The following is a 9,838-nucleotide window of genomic DNA, read 5'->3' as shown; positions in this document are numbered from 1 at the left end:
TAGAACTGTGAAGAATATTTCTAGTATGCTGATGGGAATTACATTAAACATGTAGATTAATTTGGGTAGAATTGCCATTTTGATTATGTTAATTCTTCCAATTCAGGAGCATGGGATGTCCTTCCACTTTTTTATGTCCCTTTCAATATCTTTTTTAAGCTTTTCATAGTTTTCCTTATGAAGGTCTTTGACTTCCTTAGTTAGGTTTATCGCTAGGTATCTTATGCATCTTGTGGCTATAGTGAAAGGGATTCCTTTATTCAGCTCTGCTTCGTTCAACTTGTTGTTCATATATAGAAATCCTATAGATTTTTGGATGTTGATTTTGTGTCCTGTCACTTTACTGTATTCACTTATTGCTTCAAGGAGTTTTTTTTAATAGAGACCTTTAGGTCTTCTAAGTATATCATCACGTTATCTGTGAATAAAGATATTTTCAACTCTTCTTTGCCTATTCAAATGCCTTTTATATTGTTCTCTTCTCCGATTGCATTAGTTAAGACTTCCAGTACCATATTAAAGAGCAGTGGAGAAAGTGAGCAGCCTTGCCCAGTACCTGTTTTTAGCAGAAAAGTTTTTAGCTTTTCCCCATTCAGTATAATGTTAGCTGTAGGTTTTTCATAAGTGGTTTTTATTGTGTTGAGAAATGACCCTTCTATACCAATCTTACTGAGGGTCTTAATCATAAAAGGATGTTTTATTTTATCAAATATTTTCTCTGCATCAGTTGAAATAATCATATGTTTTTTATCTTTCTTTCTGTCAATATGGAGTATTACATTCATGGTCTTGTGTATGTTGAACCATCCTTGCATCCCTGGGATAAAGCCTACCTGGTCGTGATGAATAATAGTTGTTATATGTTGTTGGATACAATTTGCGAGTATCTTGTTGAGAATCTTTGCATCTATATTCATCGATGATATTGTCTGTAGTTTTCCTTTTTTGTCATGTCCTTATCTATTTTAGGGATGAGGATTATGGAGGCTTCATAAAATCAATTTGGAAGGTTTCTTTCCTTTTGAATCTTTAGAAACAATTTGAGTAGGATAGGGATTAACTCTTCCTTAAAAGTTTTGTAGAATTCAGAAGTGAAGCCATATGGACCTGGGCTTTTCTTTGTTGGGAGGTTATTTATTACTGATTCTATCTCCTGGCTTGTTATGGGTCTATTCAGGTTCTCTAAGTCCTCCTGATTCAATCTTGGTAGATTATATGCATCCAGGAATTTGTCCATCTCTTCCAAGTCATCTTGTTTGTTGGCATATAGTCACTTGCAGTATCCTCTAATGATATTTTGTATTTCTGCTATGTCTCTTGTAATATTGCCTGTTTCATCACATATTTGACTAATCTGGTTTCTTTCTTTATTCTTTTTTATCAGTCTAGCCAATGGTGTGTCGATCTTGTTAATCTTTTCAAAGAACAAACTTTTGCTTTCATTTAATTTTCTGTATGGTTCGTTCATTTTTTATTTCATTTATTTCTGCTCGAACCTTTAGTAATTCTATTCACAGGGCATTTTTTGAGTTTGTTTGTTGCTGTTTTTCCAATTCCCTGAGGCATGATGTTAGGTTATCTATTGCCCTCTTTCCATTCTTTTCTTATGTGCACTAATTGCTGTGAATTTCCCTCTTATGATTGCTTTTGCCATGTCCCATAGATTATGAACACTTGTATACTCATTATCATTTATTTCCATAATTTTTTTTATTTCAGAGTTAATTTCTTCAGTAGTGAAGAAGTCATCCAGAAGTAGATTGTCCTGTTTCCATGTGTTTGTGTATTTTCAAGGATGTTCCTTGAATTAAATCTTGAGTTTAATTACATCATGGTCAGAGAAGATGCTGGATATAGTTTCTATGCCTTTGAATCAGTAAAGGCTTGATTTGTGTCCTAACATATGATCAACCTTTGAAAAGGTTCCATGCCAGAGTTATTTTCCCCCTTTCTATAAAATGTCAGGACTTTTTTTTCTGGCCGAGTAGTATTTTTTAGTGTATATGTTCCACACTTTTTAAATCAATTCATCTGGTCATAGACATTTGGGTTGGTTTCATGTCTTAGCAATTGTGAGTAATGCTGCAACATGGATGCGCAAGTGTTTTTCCAACTGAGCATTGTCCTATTTTGGATAGATACCCAGGAATGGAATTGCTGAATCATATAATTCTATTTGTAGGTCTTAGAGGAATCTCCATATTCCTCTTCACAGTGGCTGTACTAATTTAACATTCCCACCAACAGTGTGGAAGAGTTTTCTTTTCACCACAGCCTCGACAGTATTTTCATTCTTTATCCTTTTAATCTTGGCCTTTCTGATGGATTAGATCGTATCTCACTGTAGTTTTGATTTGCATCTCATTTATGATAAGTAACATTGAGTATTTTTTCATATGCTTTTTGGCCATTTGTATGTCTTCCTCAGAGAGTTGTTTGTTCAGTTCATTTTCCCATCTTTTAATTGGCTTGAACTTTTTTGGAGAAATAGGTTGTTTGATTTCCCTGTATATCTTGGTTATCAGTCCCTTATCTGAGTCATAGTTTGTAAATATATTTTCCCATTTCGAGGGTTGTTGATTCATTCTAACTATGGTTTCTTTTGCTGTATAGATGCTTTTTAATCTGATGTAATCCTACTTGTCTATCTTTTTAGATTATTGCCTGTGATTTGGGAGATCTTATTCAAGAAGTCTTTGCCTAGTCCTATGTCTCCCAGAGGTTCCCCTGTTTGTTTGTTTTTTTTTTTCCACCAGTAGATTTGTAGTTCAAGGTCTTAGGTTTAGATCTTTGATTTATTTTGAGTTGATTTGTGTTAATGGTGAGATATAAGGGTCTGGTTTCATCTTTCTGCAGGTGAATACCCAGTTTTTCCAGCACTATTTGCTAAAGAGATTCCCCCCCCACACTAGATTGACTGGTGTCCTATATATATTTTGTGTATTGGTTTTGTATCCTGAAATTTCAGTGGTGCTGTTTATTACATCTAAGAGTTTTGGGGCTGATCCTTAAAGTGTTTGTGTACATGCATTCATGTCTTTTACAAATAGAGATAATCTTACTTCTTCCTTTATAGTTTGGATGACTTTTATTTTCTTTTCTTGTCTGTTTGCATGGGCAAGAGCCTCCAGTGCTATGTTAAATAGGACTGGAGAAATTAGATATCTCTGACTTCTTCAGTTTTAAGCAGACAAGTTTTCAACTTTTTCCTATTTATCATATGTTAACTGTGGATTTGTTATAAATGGTCTCTGTTATCTTAAGAATTATTTACTATTACAACTATTTTGCTGAGTTTAAATTATAAAGTGATGTTGTATTTTATCAAATGTTTTTCTCTATGTCAATTGAGAAAATCATCAAATGATTTTTCTCTTTCTTTCTGCTAATGTGATGCATTACATGTACTGTTTTGCATATGTTGAACCATCCTTGCATCCCTCACATAAACCTTCCTTGGTCACAGTATATAATCATTTTTTAAATGTTTATTATTTTTATTTTTCAAATTTCTAGAAGACACACATGCTCACAGAAGACAGACAGAGAGAAAACACCTCTCATGGGGTATAGTCGCATTGCAATCTACTCTATACTATTTATCTTTTTGGAATTTGTGGCAAGCACGCACATACATCTGGGGCATTTTTCTAGCTAATATATCTGGGGTTCAAACTGAGCAATTGACTTTTTGAAATCTATAGGGAGTGGCCCAAATATGAGCAAACCTGATGACCTTTAGACACACACAGAAACCGAGTTCTTAGGCAGTCATTTATAAGGTAATGAATGCCATCGACATGTGTATATGCTAGCTGCCTCTGTGTTCTGAAACTGTAGAGCAGTATTGGGTTAAAGGAAGACATATGTGCTAATCAGAATTGGCCCCAGAAGATTAGAGAAAACTTAGACAGAACTACATGGCACCTGGTATCTTTGCATCTTCAGTCAATTAACATCTAAAAACAGCTGCCTTTGCATTCCACTTCCCCTTCCTCCATTTTCTGCCCTTAAAAAGAATAAACCTGGGAACAGTTTGGGGTCACGGTTGCCTCCATCGGAGAAGTCAGGACCACTTGATTCTCACTTTTCTCTACCCGTATGTCTTTGTGTGTTTATTTTTATGTTTATCCTCTAATTCATGCCCCCCCCCACCGAGTATGCATTCATTTAACCATGTGGGACATGGTAGAAATCCAGCCACCTTACCACTATACCACTAACTGGCCCATAGAGTAGATTTTGTATTTCTTTTCTAGTTTCTTCTCCTTCTAGATTATCCATTATGTAGCTATTCAGTCACTTCATTATATCTGACAATTATCAAATGCTACCTTCATTTTTAATCATTTTTTCTTTCCTTTGGATCATTTGGGTTATTTCAAGTGTATCAAGTTCAGAGATTTTTTACTTCTCTTTGACCTACTCTGTTCTTTATTCTCTGTTGAATTTTTGATTTCCTATATTGAATGCTTCATCTCCATAACTTTTGTTTAATTCTTTTCTCCTTGTTTCTTTAATTTTTCTTATTTTTTCTTTTTTCTTTTTTTTTTTTTTGTCATAGGGTACATGCACTTACCAGAGAGAGACAGAGAGAAAGTGAGAAATCACCACCCCACCTCCTGATGGATGGTCACACCACAATCCCTTCTCCTCCATTCTCCTCTCAGGATTTTGGGCACACATGCATATGCACTGGGCATGATTTTCAAGATTTGAACCATGGGATTGTTTATGTATGATCTAACACCTTCACTCCATGCCACCTGCTGGCCCTTGTTTTATTCTTTTAAGATGTCTATGTCTTTGTTGAATTTTTCATTCATTTTATGTGTTGCTTTTCTAATCACCTGTTGTCTATATTCTCTTAAATTTCATTGAGTTTTTATTATTATCGATATTCTGTATAATATCTCCAATATTTCTATAATTAGCTTTATTTTGTTGATTGTTAGTGGGTACATAATTCAGCCCTTTGGAGGCAAGATATTTCTTTATTCTTTTCATGTTCCTTGTGTCCCTGGATTTATATCTGGTCATCTAGTAGAGCACGGATTTCTTCCTGTATTTTAAAGCAGGACAGTGGAAGTATTCTTATTTGTTTGTGTGTTTATTTTTCCCAAGGCAGGGAGTAGTTTTTAGTATGGTTCCAATTGGTTTAGTAAAGACTCTTTGTATTCTCACATTTACCAGTGGTGACAATGGAACTTAAACCTATGTTTTCAGGACCTGGGTGAAGGTAGCATTATGTACTAGTGTCCTACATGTAGAGGTAGTAGATTCACCTCTTAACAATCATAGCAGCTACCCTTTGATGTGGTTTCTAAGAAAAGGGATTTCCATCTTTATCTAAGGTTCAGGAGGCCCCCTCCTAGTGAGATAACTACATGAAGATTTCAGTTGAGAATTAATAATGTCCTCACTTGAATGGGTTACACTCAAGAGGGGTGTAAATGCTGGTTGAAGAGTTGTTCCTAAGGGGTAGTTAGATACTTAATTTGCTGATTGTATGCCCTCTTTGGAGCTAGAGAAAGTAACCCATCCTGGTCCCTGATTTTCTTCACTACCACTATATTCCCAAACACTGTCAATACACAAGGGATGGGATTAACTGATGGACATGAAGCTCTGTCCAAGCAAGAGAGGGAAGAGTGGAGGAAACTTGCAGAGGCTGGAGAAAATAGCACACGTTAGTGACCAGTGTTTCTTTGCTGCTGCTGTGATCCCACTTCTGTCAATACTCAAGGAGTGGGACTTGCCAACAGGTAGGTGCTCTGCCCATTCAAAAGGAGAGGAGGGGTCTTGCTGTCACTGGGGCAGCCGCATACCCTGGTGCTTGTCTCTCTCTGTTTGGATGAGGACTTGTCTTCCTGGCACTGTTTCATGCCTGGGCAGGAGGGAGCAGTTGCTCACCTATCTCAGCTTTTTTTCTTTCTGAGGAGTAAGGAGATCCCTGGTGTTCTCTTCTCTGTGGATCACCCCAATCTTCCCCTATGAACAAGCAATCCAGGAAAGGATACTCTGAGAAGCCATGCCGCCGGTAATTGTAGAAGAAAAGAGTTATTTTTTGGAGTCTTAAGTCTGAATAATAGAAGAGAAGACTGGCATTCCCAGTCTCTGAGCAGGGGGATGTTGAATGTTTATATTCTTTGATCTCTGTGATGGGTGGAAGATTGTTCAAATGCCACATTCTCGATGTGGAAAGGGGGATATTCAGAATCCACCATCTATGGTGGTAAGGGAATCATATGCCTTCATTTGCACATTTGCAGAGGAGTTTTTTGGGGAGTATCCAGTATCTTCTCTGAGGCAGTCGATCTGTGTAGCTCCTAAGATAGACATGAGATCTGTATCAGCCTCATTACTACCCGACAGTTGTGTGTGTGTGTGTGTGTGGGGGGGTATTCTATGATCCCAGGTGGTCATAGGGAGTTCTGGAGGAGTATCTTGCTTACCTTGTCCTTCATAATGGAGTTTTAGAGACTCTCCAAGCGCAGAGATTATCCTGTTATTTCCAACCTGAGTCACAATGCCAGAGAATCTTTTCACAGTCTACATCTGGTATCTAGCTATTCTTTTCACTAATTTGCTCAAAACAACCCTTTATCCAACATTTTAAATATTTATCCTTAGAAACATCCAGTGTGAATGGTTCTAGTTAGCCATCTTGAAGTTCTAAATCCAGATTTTCTGATCTGAGTCAGACACTTTTCTAATTTATCAATTGATACTTTTCTCCCTTTAGATTCTGATTTAATTCTTTATAATACTTTTCCCAAAGTGCACATCAAAGAATATTAATTCTGGGCCAGCAGGTGGTGTGAAGATGAAGGTGATATACATATATGTGGTATGAAGATGAAGGTGATATAAATATATGATATACATATATATAGGTATATATATATACATATATATACCTATATATATATATATACATATATATATATATTCTGTAATATTCAAATGGTAATTTCCCAGATAAGATTATACAGTTAAGTTTTTTTTTTTAAAGTTAAGTTTTTAAAAATATAAACAAGGTTAGTCTTTCCCGTTGAGGTGTTTTAGAAATCTTTATGGGTAAGTATTATAAAATTCTTTAAGATGTACATTAGAAGATGTGATATTTTCAGTTATTTGACAAGATAGTCCGAGGTATATCTGATTGAACTGATGTGCAGTAGAGCACTCTTTGGGAAGTCATTATATAGTTCATGTGTGTAGTCCAACTAAAAGTTAATTTGTCAGACCATCTCAAAATGAACTATTGAATAAATTTTGAATTCAAATCTTCCTGGCTAAAGGAATGTTGTAAATGCTTCTGAGATAGAAGAAATTTTAAAAGTAATGAGGCTACTTAGCACAGCATTATGAGCTATGGATAAAATTATGGATAAACCAAACACAATTTCAGTCTTCATGGAGCATGTAATTGAGTGAAGAGACGGGAAACACTCTCAACCAAAACTTCTGGAGAAAACGCACAACTCAGTGCCACCATCGCAGACTTGAAACACTCACGGGCTGTGATTCCAATTTATCTCAGTTTAATTCCAACATTTTAGTCCGTGCTAAATGATCCCATTCTAAATAGCACAGCTCAGTTTCCATCACTCTGTCAGACGGCCACCAAGGGCGGCTCTCTGGCCTGTGGAATTATTTGGCTGTTTGCATCTTCACTGGACATGGGCAGTGCTCTTTATATTTGATGATATAAAAGGGGAGCAGTTTCTGCAGGATCTGAAAGGAGAGCTGGTTACAAAATTAGGGCCAGCAGGTGGTGAGATGGTTAAGGTGCTGAAAGTCCCACATGGTCGACCTTGGTTCAAATCAGGACCTAGTCTCTTGAAAATCATGCCAGGCATGTGAAGGTCCGTGGGCAAAATCGCAGAAGAATGGAGGAGAGAGAGTTGCAGCATGGCCATTCCCCCTGGGGGGGGGGGCAATTTTTCACTTTCCCTCTCACTGTCTCTGTCTCACTCTCTCCAGCTAGTTCAGGTGCCCTATGGCATAAACCTTAAAATAAAAAGATATATTTGTAGCATCTACAGAGAAGCTCCCTGTCACTTATGGAGTCATGAGTGATACGCAGCCATCAATTTGACCATGTTTTTTGTTCTTTTCAGTACACAGAGACATAAGAAGCAGTTTTATTTCATTTATAGGAGTAGCAATACATACATCATGACCATGTGATCCCTGAGAATACTCTCAACGTTCAGGTTCTGTACCACATCACAATCTTCAGGGACTTAAAAAATATCCCAGGTCACGACAGCCCCTGCTTGAGGCAGAAGCTGTTGTGCTTCAGTACCCGGGTCTCCCCTCCTCGGCCAGTGGAGAAGGCAGAAGCCAGCTGGGCGTCTTCTCCCTTCGCCCCCCTTCCTGCCCTCCTCCCGCCCTCTTCCTTTGCTCTCGCTGACTCCTGACTGTCCTGGTCCAGATATGGCTCATGGACAGCAGAAGACTCAGTTGTAGCAGAAGAATGCCAAAAGGCAAACTGGACAAAAAAAGAAACAAAGATGAACAAAAGGCTGATGTGACCAAAGTCGCCTCAAAATGTACGTGCACTGTCTGTAGGCCATGATTCCCAGACCCCAAGACATTTGGGGCAGCGCTTTGAGAGCAAGCATCCTGAGACCGCACTTCCTCCAGATCTGGCTGGTGTTCAGGCATACAGTTGTTTCCATGCAGATCTATGACACTTTTGACTCTTCTACTATCTCAGACCTTAGGTACCAAACCTGCAACTGCTTTTCTAACAGAAGATAAAGGGCAAAGATAAAGGGATTACAGGAACACTCATATTTACACTCTCCCCTCTCCGGCTTCCTGACGATACAATTTTGTGAACAGTTGACTCCGATTTGGAAATCTTTTACAATTTTAATTATAGTGATGTTCATATTGTGTAAAATAACTCATTTAATAAAGTAGTACTTGGGTGTTTTTGTTTGTTTGTTTTAAGATTTTTGCCATAGGGCACATGTGCTTGTGGGAGAGAGTAAGAGAGGTATAGTGAGAAATAAAGTGAGAAATCATGCCCTGAGGGGATGGCCATGCCACAGTCCCTTCTCCTCCTGGGATTTTGGGCATGCGTACACATGCACTTGTAATAATTTTCAAACAGCCAGGTCCAGGACTCAAACCATAGTTGGCTGTGTGAAAGCCCAGCACCTTAACCATCATGCCAGTAGTACTACTGGCTCCAGTAGTAATTTGATTTTACAACATATATATATATGTGTGTGTGTGTATATATATATACACACATACATATATATACACACACACATATACACACACACATATATATATAATTCCAGAAGGCATGATGCTTAATACTTTTAATGCTTTTAGACATATGCATGCCAACGTTGGGAAATACATTCTCTGAAAATAGAAGACTTTGCCTCATCAAATAAGTTTTAACTAAGAATCTATATCCCCAGAATAGCATCTGCAGGATGAGAAAATGTGTGCTGGGAACCAGCAGTTAGCGTAATGGCTATGTCGCTGGACTCCCACGTGGTCGACCGCGGTTCACATCCCGGACCCGGTGGCTTAAAACTCACGCCGGGCGCGTGTGCGTGCGTGCCCAAGATCCCGAGAGGAGAATGGAGGAGAAGGGATTGCGGCGTGGCCATCCCCCCTGGGGGGTGATTTCTCGCTTTCTGTCTCTATGTCTCTGTCTGTCTGGCGAGCGCACGCGCCCTACAGTGAAAATCTCTCCAAAAAAAAAAAAAAAAAAAAGAAAATGTGTGCTGTACCTCACACTCAAGAAAAAAAAAAAAAAAATAGGTGTGTTTTTAGTGAGTTTTCTAAATTTAGAAAGAAT

General features: G+C 37.9%; 1 pseudogene; it reads left to right on the top strand.

Moving 5' to 3' along the window:
• The first annotated feature begins 8,445 nt into the window (after positions 1-8,445).
• Positions 8,446-8,702, top strand: LOC102490761 (zinc finger protein 706 pseudogene; annotated as a pseudogene).
• The last annotated feature ends 1,136 nt before the right edge of the window (positions 8,703-9,838 follow it).

This window comes from Tupaia chinensis, unplaced genomic scaffold (assembly GCF_000334495.1).
Source record: "Tupaia chinensis unplaced genomic scaffold, TupChi_1.0 Scaffold145057_1, whole genome shotgun sequence".
NCBI lineage: Eukaryota > Metazoa > Chordata > Mammalia > Scandentia > Tupaiidae > Tupaia > Tupaia belangeri.
The sequence above is the reverse complement of the archived record's forward strand: the minus strand, read 5'-3'. Positions and strand labels throughout refer to the sequence as shown.